Below are 12,655 nucleotides of genomic sequence, written 5' to 3' on the forward strand. Positions count from 1 at the left end.
TTGCTTCAGCGGGAGCTGCTGTCGGTATTGGAAACGTCCTTAGTTCCTCGATCCATTCCGTGGCGCGAAATCCATCATTGGCTAAACAATCATTTGGTTATGCTATTTTGGGCTTTGCTCTAACCGAAGCTATTGCATCGTTTGCCCCAATGATGGCGTCTCTGATCTCATCCGTATTCCAATCGAGAAAAGGTGTTGATTTTCATATAGCACTTCACATCACATAAGTAAGAAGGAAGCCGGCTACTCCCCGAAAATGCCCCGCCCTACGGTTCGTTTGTCGTTGGGGCTGCTAAGCAGCAAAGAAGAAAGTCCTTCCGCCCAATTATTAGTAAGGCGGTGGTCGTAGATCACCAGAACAAGCAAGCAACGGAGGGAGCCCCTATTTGAGTAAGCTGATCGTAGACCACCGTTGATCGTAGACCCTTAAGAGTTTTGGTTTGATTGCTGCGCTACCGCGTCAAAGCATGCTAACGCGTCTTAGTAATAGGTTTGTGAGCTGATCGTAGACCAAAGAAGCAAGGGTGCTCGTAGATCAGCTAGCGCGCTTTTCCGTTGCTTGGTTCTTCGCTTGATTTCAATCTCAACAAAGAAATGAAAGCATAACTCTTTGCTTGTTGTCCTCTTACTCTTTTAGCCTGCCTTGTGGAGGTCTCTCGGGTGTCTACGGGAGATCCGATCAGTCTCAAGATAATTTCCGACACTAAGAAAGGGATCGTCACGACCAGGTCTCGGGGCTCCCACTGCTTGGGATATTTTCTCTTCATCCGGGGGTTCATTTCATTCATTATGAACTCAAAAGTGTAAGGCTGATTAGTTAGGTCTTAAAAACTTCATAGAATTCATGATCAGCCATTCCATTTGTGCTTTCAGCAAGTAGGCGACGCGAATCTATGGTTTCTATGTTTCAATCGGATACCAATTGCTTGGATGCGTTTGAAAGCCTCGAGATGACTCTTGCAGAAAAAATTATTTCTTGTTGGGAAAGGTTTGTCTTGTGTCTCCGTAACAAATGGTCCATTTATTGATGGGCGAACGACGGGGATTGAACCCGCGCGTGGTGGATTCACAATCCACTGCCTTGATCCACTTGGCTACATCCGCCCCTACCCCCGCACAGGTTTAAGTCTCTATCTACGATCAGATCCTTTCTGAACCCCCCTATGACCGCTATCAAAGAGAAGCTTTTTCCTATACTATAGTTGCATGCAAGTCTATTGTTGTGTTTCGGAATTAGGGGAAGCAAAGCTTCAACAAGGCGCGGGCAGCCCTGGCAAAGCTTCAAACAAAGAGGTTGGGCTGTTCACTTCATTGATTTGACTTCACTTTACTTAAGATTAAAGATAGGGGCCGGGCGGGCAGTGAAGGCTCGTTTAGTAGACAGCGAGCGAGCAGCAAGCTACGGCGAAAAGCAGCGAGCTCCGCTTTCAGAAGCGAGCCAGAGTAGCGCGCTAGCCTTTTTCCGCAGGCTGCTCCGCTAGTTGTAGCGCGCTAGCGCGCGGAGACTCTATCATGATCTTACGAATCTACAACTCTCTTTACTGAGCGAGACTCCATCCTTACGCTCCGAGACAGCATCCGAGAGAAGCGATAGGTTGGTTAAGCGGGCCCATGCCTGACTCATATACCTCCCCCCTGACCTCCCCTCTATCCAGTTTCGGGAAGTAGCAGGTCCTGTCTGACTAAACTCTTTCTATCAGTACTTGTAGATCTTTTGGGGATTAGTTCGTTTGCCATCCAGAGCCAAGTATAGTAGAGATAGGTCACCCTCAAATATCTTGATTTCGCTGAGTTGAATGTTAAGGAGTTAGTGTCCCGGTAAGTTATCCGGTTCAGTTAGCTAGATGATTGATTAGTGAGGTGCAATCGTGAGGTGTTTCCAATAAAGGATCGGATGCTGGATTCCGAAAGGAACATAATGGGATGTCGGGCTCATACCTCTGCTAAACAACTGCTCTTCGATCCCGATCTGCTGCCTTCGCACAACCGGCACTGGCTCTGTCGATGCTGCTGGCCTCGACCAGTCCACTAGAATGGTTGGATTAAAAAAAACCTACTATCCCTAGAAGCTGATGTTGGTTGTTGGCCCGGCCCGATCTCAATCCCCCACTGCCCCTGGCTTGGCCCCACTTCTGGGACAGATTCCACTCGATCTGACTCTGGAAATGAATCTGTCACTGGGTCTTGTCTCTGTACGAGCCTATATCCAGGTGGGCCTAGCAATGGAGTTTCCCTGGTAAACAAAGAACCCCATTTCGCCCCTATTTGAGTAAGGCCGACCAAGAGAAGCTTCTGTTGATCCCGTAGATTACGGCCTTGAACCAGTCCCCCCTTTACGTAATAGGGCAGCACCAGGCTAGGCTCGACTTGAACCACCGGGCTTACCCATTCATTTTTTTAGTAGATCATGCCTCCGTAGTTTTTGGTATTTAAGCCTTCCATTTATCTGCAACTTCTGGAACGGATGGGACTTTTCCCTCTCAAACTAGACTAGAATCAAGGAGGGTCGGCCCGGCCTGTGATCGTAGCCCGATAGCTATTCTTGCCCCAACTTAACCAATGGGGGTCCGGTAGTGCGGGGTAAGAATGAACAGAAGGCGACTAACCAATCTCTCTTTGAAACCAGATGCCCGGAGATGTTTGATTCGTAGGGCGGGGAAGAGGGCCGAAAAACGAAAACCAAGCCATAAGTTCTTCCATTACGGCTACTCCGAAATATTTCACTACCACCAACTCCATCCATTACTGGAGACGGAAGCAGCTATCCCTAATGCCTTGCCCCTCTCCCTCCAGTCGGGAGCTAAACCCTGGGAGTGAGAGAGATTGAATGACCTGGCAGGCGATAGTAGATTCAACCTTTATCGGCGATGGTCTGTCTCAAAACCGGGATATGCAAGCACGGGATTCCCTACTTCCGGATAGAGAGGCTTTTTCAAAACCATCCCCAACATTTCTTTCTGTTCCGCCGACTTCACGGCTCATTTACTATCTATTTCCATTCCCGGCTTTAAGACAAGACGATGAGTCAGGGAAGGCTGGTATCGAATCCAACAGGAGTATCGGATTTCGGATTCACGGTTTCAATCGGTCTACTCGCAGCTAGGGAGGAAATCATCGTTCAGTCAGTGGGCCAGCAGATCGAATCTCGAATCATCTTATTCCCCAAAGGCACCCAGCAAGAAGACGGATGCGCGTGCTAACGCGCAACGGATGAGCGCGCTAGCGCGAAGACGTTGCTTGTTGGATGGATAGTCTATTTTATCTCTGACTGCTGGGCTAGCGGATAGAATAAGTTCTGAGGCGGGAGAGGCAGTAGAGCGTCATGGATCGATACCAGATTTGGATTGAGGTCCCCGAAATGTATTCCTCCGAATCAATGAAGGGATTGACTGGATTGGAAAGGAATGAATGAAGAGTCAGTCGAATCTATAAAAAACCCTAACCCCTCATTCTCGATGAACAGTGGATAGAACAGCGGAGCGGATGAAGAGAAAAGAAAAGGATTTTATTGTATTGAAGAGGTGGTTTATTTATCAATGAACACTGCCTTTTCCTCTCCTTATTAGGAGAGTGTCCAAGGACCCTTCGAAACCTTGAATGTTTACCCCGGTCCGAACCGGATAGAAAATTCCTTACGGGATAACATCTGATTGAATCCCTTCTGAATGCCTGCCTCTCATGAATTACCTCCCGGAGACTGGAGTTGATCAACGGATACTGCTCAACCCCCCTTACTCCATACATAGGGGACCGATCCCTATCTATGGTCGATTTGATTGGCCTGCCCCGGCGGACTCCTCCATCCACTGAATCCCCTGGCCTACCTTAATCCCGAGGGAATGAAACTATCCCAAAGAATAGAACTCGGAAGGGAGAGGATGGGCATTGACAAATCTGTCTTGACTGGCTGGTCATCCGGCTGATGAGAAGAAGAGTTTTGGTTCTTATCGGTGACCCTCTCGCCCGAAAGAGGGTCACCTTCACAAACCCCGTTACGGCGGAGAAGGGTTTCGCCGAAGCAAGCGCGCTTATAGTTCTTTTTTCTTTCATTTTTTTTTGTAATCGATGAAGGCACTTGCAACTATGCTTATCTACGAATTTATTTACTTTGAATTTATTACCGCCATGAATCCTTCTTTTTTCCGAGCCATTGGCTGGGCTTGTATGTAGGTGGAAGTTGTGTGTTTGTTTTGTTCTTGCAGTAAAAAATAACAGACTGTGAATAGCGACATCAAAGCACTCTCCGAGCGCCTCGTCATAGATGTCGATACATCTTACAACGCTCTTATTGGTCGTCCCTGGATGCACGATCATCACATTGTGCCATCCACTTACCACCAATGCGTCAAATACTCGTGGATAGGTAGGCAAGGACGCATAGTGGCGGACAACGAACAAGCAACTCCATGAGCCCCTACTCGAGTCAGGCGCGCGCCCAGCAAGAAAAGGCCTACTCTAATCATAAGGGTGGTCTACGATCAGCAGCAAGAAAAGGCCTACCGCTAGATAAACGGGCTTACGCGCCCCAGCAAGCAAGAAGCCGGATGCGCCCCTAACAGAGTCAAGGCAACGGTGCTCTACGATCAGCTCGACCACCGGGAGAGAGTGCTCGTAGATCAGCTCGACCACCGGGAGAGAGTGGTCTACGATCAGCTAGCCGTTGTATATAGTCGGGCCCTTGCTTGTTGCCGGAGTTTGCTGGCTCGCCTTTCGCTTCCGAGGGACGAAGAATCAGTTTGCTGACGCATTGGCCACACTAGCTTCCATGATCAGTATCCCAGAAGGTCTTGATATCCGGCCAATAGAGATCGAAGTGACAGAGGATCCTGCATACTGTTTGGCAATCGAAGAAGGAGAAGCGGAAAGGTAAGCCGTGGTTTCATGACATCAAGACGTACCTGGAAGACAGAACCTTTCCTCCTGATGCCACGGCCACAGACCGAAGAACCATCCAGAGATTAGCCGCGCAATTCTTCGTCAGTGCGGGAACACTTTCTAAGAAGCCGTAGAATCATATCCTTTTGAAGTGTGTTGACGCCGAGGAAGCTAAGAAAGTCATGAGGGATGTACACGAGGGAGCTTGTGGTCCCCACATGAACGGCCATATGCTAGCAAAGAAGATTCTGCGTATGGGCTTCTATTGGATTGGTCAACAATGGAAAGCGACTGCTGCCAACATGTCCGGAAGTTTCATTTATGTCAAATTTACGCTGATAAGATCAATGCTCCTGCCACCGAGCTACATAATATGACAACTCCATGGCCCTTTTCGGTATGGGGTATGGACGTCATTGGGCCGATCACTCCTAACGCTTCCAACGGACACCGTTTCATTCTAGTGGCGATAGATTCTTTCACAAAATGGGTAGAGGCAGCATCATATGCCAACATCACACATACACACGTGCAGAAATTCATAAAGCATAACATCATCTGCCGATACAGCCTCCCCAACGAAATAATCACGGATAATGCGAGAAATTTGAAGAACAAGCAAATGAGGGAGATGTGTGAACAGTTCAAAATCACTCACCGCAACTCCTCTCCGTATCGCCCAAAAATGAATGGTGCTGTTGAAGCTGCAAATAAGAACTTTTAGAGGATTATCAAAAAAATGGCAGTGACATACAAGGACTGGCACGACATGCTTCCATATGCTCTACACGCTTATCGCACCTCAATCCGAACATCAACCGGTGCCACTCCATATTCTCTCGTATACGGAATGGAGGCTGTCCTCCCGATCGAGGGTGGTCGTAGATCAGTCCCCTCTCTGCGCGTTTTGATGGAAGCTGAACTTGAAGAAGCAGAATGGGTGACGATATGACCAGCTTAATCTGATCGAGGAAAAGCGCCTAAACACGATTTGCCATGGCCAGTGTTATCCAAGAAGAATAGCACGGGCTTATGACAAGAAAGTTCGACCTCGAAGTTTAAAAATTGGGGATTTAGTGCTCAAGAAGATCCTAGGAAGACCCACGGGGAAAATTCAAGCCAAACTACGAAGGTCCCTATTTTTTGGTAAAAAAGGTATTTTCTGGAGACGCGCTTATTCTTACCTATATGGATGGATATGAACTTCCTGAGCCAGTAAACTCCACTCCATGATGGTAAAAAAACTATGCTTGAATATTTTAAGAGTTTCGAGATGTACCGATCAATCTTGAAATGAAGAGAGGCCATTTTTGGTGTTCCCATCAATCCATTTTTATCCCTTTGCTTAACCACGTTGAGCCTTTATTTCCTTTCTGAAACCCAAAACCAGGGCATTTCCACCCGGGCTTTTTTTGTAAATATTAAACTACACGGGCTTTTTAGGAATTTTTTAGTCTTCTACTGGGGCATTTTGGCAGCCTAATGGCCGCCCTCATACTGGGGCTATTTTCACCCGGGAAAGAATTAGTTTCAGGTTATATATAAATATTTATTTATTTACTCATCTAATATATTGGCCTATGATGATAAATGACGGATTTTTCAAAAGCATTTTTGCAGAAAACAATAGAAAATCTTAGGCCAATAAATAGAAAAACCTATTTACATTCCCAAGCTACTTTACTTTTACATTACTCTTTTTCCTACATCATCGGTACTCTCTCTACATCATGGCAAGACAAGCAAATACATGCAAAAAGGCAAGAGTCTCCCAAAGAAGTAAGAATCCTCGCTAACGGTACTCGGGTCTCGAGCTCGAAGCCTCTTCCGAAGAAGCTTGTTGTCTGCCGACAATCGTGCAACTTCACTCTCCCAAAAACCTGCTCGGGCACAGACATATTGGGATGAGGCTCTCCCCCTCTCCAACTCTTCCACCTGCCTCTTCAACTCCTCATTCTCAATCCTTAACAGGGGCATCTCCTCACTCATCTCCTGTACCTGAATGCGTAGAGAATCATTTTCCATTTTCATTTGAATGCTATCGTTCAGCCATTTATCATGAATTGCCTTATGCTGAAGGCGCTCATTAGCCAAAAAGTCCTCATATGACTCGTGAAATGCTTCTTTGCCCTTCTCGCTTTAGCAGGACTGAAAGGTAGAACGGCCACTCGTGAGATCCAACATCCAAAGAATAGACTGCCTAGTTGCCTGTACCGCCTTCTCTTCGGGCAATTCAAGTTCGATATCCGTCCGTTTCCACCATTCCCGGTTCTCCCAATCCTTGGACAATTGTGCGACTTTCTGGGCAGAGGAAAGGCCAAACTCGAGAAACTCATGAGAAATGACGTATAAGAAGAAAAAGGAAAGAGAATCCTTCTCAGGTCTCCGGCTTGAATGCCTCCGTTTGCTGGGTTGAATCAGCTCTTTCAGACCCTTGTTGAAATAGCAGCACATCCAGGTGTAGATATTGATCGAGATGGAGATGAAGAAAGCGCCTCTTCGAAAGTACGTTGACGACCTGGATCCACCGACATCAATGACATAGGTCGCATCTGGACGAGTAGCAGTCAGTAGGCATAGAAGCAGTAGCAGTGGAAGGAATATCTCTTTGCCCCCCCAACATCGGAAGGGCTTTGGCCTTCGTCTCTTTTGCCCTTTTCTGTGACCAGTTTTGTATGTTAGCGCGGGGGCTTTACCCTATTTGAGAAGAAGACATTCCAGAGCCATAGCCATTCCGTGTAAGCTGAAAAGGTAATTATTTGCGTCTCAATAGCCTACTTGCCTTCAAGCGTCACCCCATTGGGGAAAAGCCCACTCCGTCCGTAAGACAAACTAAAGGAGGCTGACTTGACCAGGAAGCCAGTCCAGTATTAGTAAAAGCAACCTATCGCGCTGGGTCACCACTCCTTTCAGAGTAGCCCACAACCCAAGATATGGTATATGGTCGGTCTCCAGCTAAGGCGCATTCTCCACATTCAAGGTAATCCCTAATTTCTTCAAGTCATCCCTTGTTGCTTTTTTTTTTGGACTGACTTTGGAAGCAGACCTTTTCTCGGCTAGCTATTTTCGGTATTTGAAAAACATGGCTAAAGGATAAGGTATTGTATTTTGAAAAGTGTTTTGAAACACTATCCTTTCAATGTTGGTAGGTCGGCACTCAACTAAAGGATTTGGGGCTGACGAAGACAAAGACGTATTGCTATTCGGGATTTCTTATTACCAAAGCACAGCGGACGTTGAATTGACTAAACCATGCCAGTGGGCCTATATTTCTCTTCAAGAAGAAGAAGGGGACAGAACCACGCCTTATGACGAAAGGGGAGAGTGAAACCTAGAACGATACCACTCCGAGAACGAGACACCCTGGACAGAAAGCTGGCAAGAGTGAGACCTCAGAGAAATTTCCCTACAGGACTCCAATCCAATACTATATTTTGAAGAGACCACTAAAAGATAAGAATGCGACCATCGAGTTTCTTCAACGAACCCCACCCTGGGTCTTTTTTTCTTAGTGTAGTTGGTTCTCCCGTGGTAAGCTCTCTTACTACTGGCTTGGCTAGGCTGGCCTTCTATTAAACATGGTAAGCCCCACCCCTAAGCCCGTCACTCACTGAAACCCGGGAATCCTCCCTCTTTAGGAGTCATTTCCAGTCTCGGTCAATTGAATCTGACTGAGCTTGCTTTGCCTATTTCATAACCTTGCCTTTCCTATTCTTTTCTCTGATTATTGAACTGGTGTCTGAAAGACAACAAAAGGAGGGTAGTGGCTTTCGCTCCTAATTTAGGTCTCTTCCTCTTCTTTAATGGATGGGAACACATCGAATGAAAAGGATTTCGAATGAGTTGAAAGATGGCAAAAACCCGACTGCCTTGTGAGAAATTCAATCTGAACTTTATTGGCTCCATCACCGAAACCAGCAGCAGCTTCTCTAGTCCGATTCCGTTCCACAGGGATGCCAAGACAATGATGATGGCCCGTTCTTCTTCTCAGAGACTACATGAACTGCCCGATTGACCGATGGCTCTAACATGGCTGATTTGCCTGACCTTCAACATTTATTCAGAATAAACTAAAGGAGCCAGAGCCTTAGAAGAGAAGACTGGAAAGCCGGAGTCAGCCAACCGTGGTGAAAAGGCGGCAAGCACAGATGATAGGGACATCACAGAAGAGCTTAACTGACGAGCTATTTTTGTGATTAGCGCTTCTGCTCACTGGCTAGATCGGACTGTCTGTACCTTTGCAAACTCTGCCTGTTAGGAAGTTAGTCCATAGCGCTTACCGGGCCAAAGCATTTAGAAATCGCCCGTCGATTGAGAGGTGGAATCAAAAGCACAATGGGAAGTGGGAGATAGGCTTGGAGCTTAGAAGCCAGGATTGGGAGCTGCGCCGCTTCAAGAGGAAACCCGGGAAAAGCTTAACCTCAGCGTACCAAGGTCTGGGGCTGAATCCGATCCAAACCAAAAGAGAAAGAGTCAGTGCCAAGTGAAAAATTCTCTAATTCTGACTGAGATCTTTGTCCTACTTCTCACCCGGCGATTCCCTAGCTGCTGAAAAAAGTAGTTGACTTGACCGGAATCACAAGTTTTCAATGATACCGACAATTGGGAATCATTCCTAGGGAATGCCTGGCAAACGGAGCTACGAAACTAAGCAGCATACTTCGCCTTTAACACCTTTTTTGTCCAGTCCTGCTGCTTGTACGGAGAACGAATAAGGGGGGCACTCAGTCTCAAGCGAAAGATAAAGCTACGCCTCAAATCCCTCATTAGGAATTATTGCTACCCACTGCTACTGTTTATGCTGGCACTGATGCTACCATTGGTGCCTCTGCTTCCCGTGCTTCTTCAACACAGAGAAAGGCAGATTGCTTGAGTTGTTAGCCCTTGTTAGGAATCAAACTCCCGATAGCCTGACTGGTTTGCCTTATTTTCTTTCTGGGGAATGCTTTACTCTAACATCGGGTTATGGCGAGTCCTATCTCAATCTTTTCCTCACAAGGCCTATATAAATCTCTCTATCCCGGTCCCGGCTTTGGCTAAAGCGAATGCTTATCTTTCCAACTTTATAGGAGTAGGGGCTTTCAACTTCTTCCCGTCGGAATCTCCACTCAGTATAAAAGTGCTTATTCGGCCGGCTTTCCACCTTTCTATTCACGAAGCTATTACAAAATCAAAGCCGAATGAGCGAAGAAAATGTTGAATTTCATCGGGCCAGAGAAAGCAATTTCTTTCTCTATAAGCTTCAATGGTGTGAAGGGGAGCAGAAGAAATGGCCTACTATTTTGTTCTTCTATCGATTGGTTTTCAGCAGATTGGGCCGCCTCTCCCAGAGTGAAGGATGCCTAAATTATCTTGTTTAACCTTCACCCGAATCGATCTCGGTAAGCTCGAATCAGAAAGGAACACTTCATTTCGTCGGGAGATAGATCCTGCTTTAGCCAAATCATCAGCCACCCCAATATTTTCCCTGAATGTGTGAGATATAGAGATCTGCAGTTCATCCACAAGCTTCCAAATTTCCTTCCAGTAATACATTAAGGTCCAAACCGGCTGAACCTTTTTTTGGAGCATGTGCACCAGAAGCAACGAGTCACTTTCTACCTTAAACCCAAAAAGATGCAGCTCCTTACCAATTCTAATACCGTCCAAAAGTGCTCTCGCCTCAGCTATTGTTATCGTACATAAACCATTATAATGGGAAAAGGCTGCCATAACCTTGCCTTCATGGTTTCTGAAAACACCACCACCTCCCCCTTATTTTAGTAGGCGCCAGGATTACCCAAGAATCAACTCCATGAGCGCGCTAGCTGCTCTACGACCACCCTGCGGTCGAGCTGGTCTCCGACCACCCCTGTAGTTTTCTTCGCTTGAGCGACTCGCGCGAAAGCCGCTGATCGTAGACCACCCTCCGTTTGCACCGTTTGTGATCGTAGACCACCCTCCGTTTGCTGGAATACAAAGAGAGAACGAGCCATAAAGAGCGGAGTCAGCAAGCAAGCACGCAAGAAAGCCGTTGTTCCCCTGCGAGTTGTTTTGTTTGCCTTCCCTGTCGCTATTGCCTGCAAACCCTCTCGTTTGGTTGATCAGTCAACGTCTATCCATTTTTCTTTTCTTGCTTTGAAAGAGGGAGCTCACCATATTTGCTAGGAAGCGATTCGGTCTCCCGAGTCAGGGCCGGTCCGAACAGTCTCAAGCTTGATTCAAAAATACCATCCTTGGTCACTACTGTCAGTGATAGAGCAGCCTTTGAGGCAAGATCAGAACAAGGAACTTTGAGGCGGCGCTTGAGTCCTATAGTCTTTTCTTTCTTTTAGAAATCGGTCGCTCTGCTCCCTTACTTACCTTACTGCTTTCCGATCCGAGCCTACGCTTGCTTAGAGATATCTCTCTTCCTATCCTTACTTCCAACTATTCCCTATCCCCGGGAAATCTAGTACTATTACGCCTTCCCACTATTCTTCTTATTCCTAAGCCTAAAACTCAGAAGACTTAGACTAAAATTGATTCCTCCCTTCTACCATCGAGTTCAGTCGTTAAGCGTAACGAGACTACAGCGAACCAAACTCACTACCTTAGACCAAGCAGTCGTTTTTTCCTTTGAAAATCGGTCGCTCCGCTCCCTCCTTCAATACCAAAGCCTAAAGCCTAAGGCTATTCCTATTATGCCTTCCTTAAGCTTCCTATTCCCGGGAAGCTTTTTTTTCCTATTGGTTTAGTCACTCCATTCCTAGTACCTATAAGCCTAAGACAACTAAGCCTAAGCCGGAATCTATTCCTAGCTAGCGCCCTCTATGCCTATGATTCTTTAAGGTTCTTAGAAACTCTCTTCCGTACCGGGTTCAGTATTTCTTTCTTTTTCTTGGTTAGCCATGCTTATACAAGTCCATAATATAGAATCGTACATAAGGAGTCTTAGTCTTCCTTCTGACTTATTCTAAGACTAAGAGAAGACCTCTACCTCTTCTTAGATGATAGCAACAAGGAACAGTAAGTAGGTAAGTAGGAAGACAAGAAAGATAGAGGAAGGAAAGAAGGAAGAAACGAGTTAGATAGCCTATAAATATTAAAATAAATAGATTCAAAGACTTGAGAAGACTTGGGACCAGCTGGTTTTGGTTCGTCTCATTAATGGAGTTATAAAGCCTCCACAATTTTTATTTTTATTCTTTAAAATTCGAGGTGGAATTGGCGAAGTGTTCCACTACAACTAGGAGGGTTATTTGCCGTTTGCTCTTCCTCTTAATGATTTTGAAGGATGGGCCGGGCAGGCGGTAGTAGCTTTTTGCGATACGCAGGAAACAGCCCCGGTCGGCCCTGCCCCAATGGAGCTTCGGAGTCTGCCGGCAGCGCAGTGGAGAAATGGATCCTGCGGTTTGTTTCAGCGGGAACTCCCTCGATCGGTTCTCCCATGGAAAGATCTCCGGAGTTGATCGCCCAATTGGACCTGCCGGCGGTGCCTTCGGGCCACGGGCAAGCCCCCCGGCTGAGAGCACTTCATCATCGGAGGGGCCTACTGGTACTACTACCCAGACTACCAATCCGAAGCTGGTCCCACTTTAGTTGTAGTGGAGACGCCCAATTGACAGAGGGGGGCCCACCCTGGAAAGGCCATTCTTGGAAGGCCCCATTGGGAAACCCACCCTTCCTGCAGCTGCCCCCTTCCTCCGGAAGAAGGGGCGCTTGCGGTGCATCAAGCCGGGGACCTTACCCTAAAGCAGTTCCTCTCCTTCCGGGACGACAAGAACGTCCCTCTCCCCCGCTACTGGGTCGACTAGTCAGC

General features: G+C 46.9%; 2 protein-coding genes across 2 annotated transcripts in view; one reads left to right on the plus strand and one right to left on the minus strand.

Moving 5' to 3' along the window:
* The first annotated feature begins 236 nt into the window (after positions 1-236).
* Positions 237-12,655, plus strand: part of LOC122647148 (ribosomal protein S1, mitochondrial-like) — a 56,825-nt gene continuing 44,406 nt past the window's right edge. Inside the window, exons 1-2 of the mRNA XM_043840636.1 lie at positions 237-412; positions 6,665-6,673. The gene's annotated coding sequence lies outside the window, so the exon portion shown is untranslated. The remainder of the gene's footprint in view (positions 413-6,664; positions 6,674-12,655) is intronic.
* The window catches only part of LOC122647142 (NADH dehydrogenase [ubiquinone] iron-sulfur protein 2), a 9,775-nt gene continuing 9,437 nt past the window's right edge, over positions 12,318-12,655 (minus strand). Inside the window, exon 5 of the mRNA XM_043840630.1 lies at positions 12,318-12,655. This exon is cut by the window's right edge and continues 1,193 nt beyond it. The gene's annotated coding sequence lies outside the window, so the exon portion shown is untranslated.

This window comes from Telopea speciosissima, unplaced genomic scaffold (assembly GCF_018873765.1).
Source record: "Telopea speciosissima isolate NSW1024214 ecotype Mountain lineage unplaced genomic scaffold, Tspe_v1 Tspe_v1.0012, whole genome shotgun sequence".
NCBI lineage: Eukaryota > Viridiplantae > Streptophyta > Magnoliopsida > Proteales > Proteaceae > Telopea > Telopea speciosissima.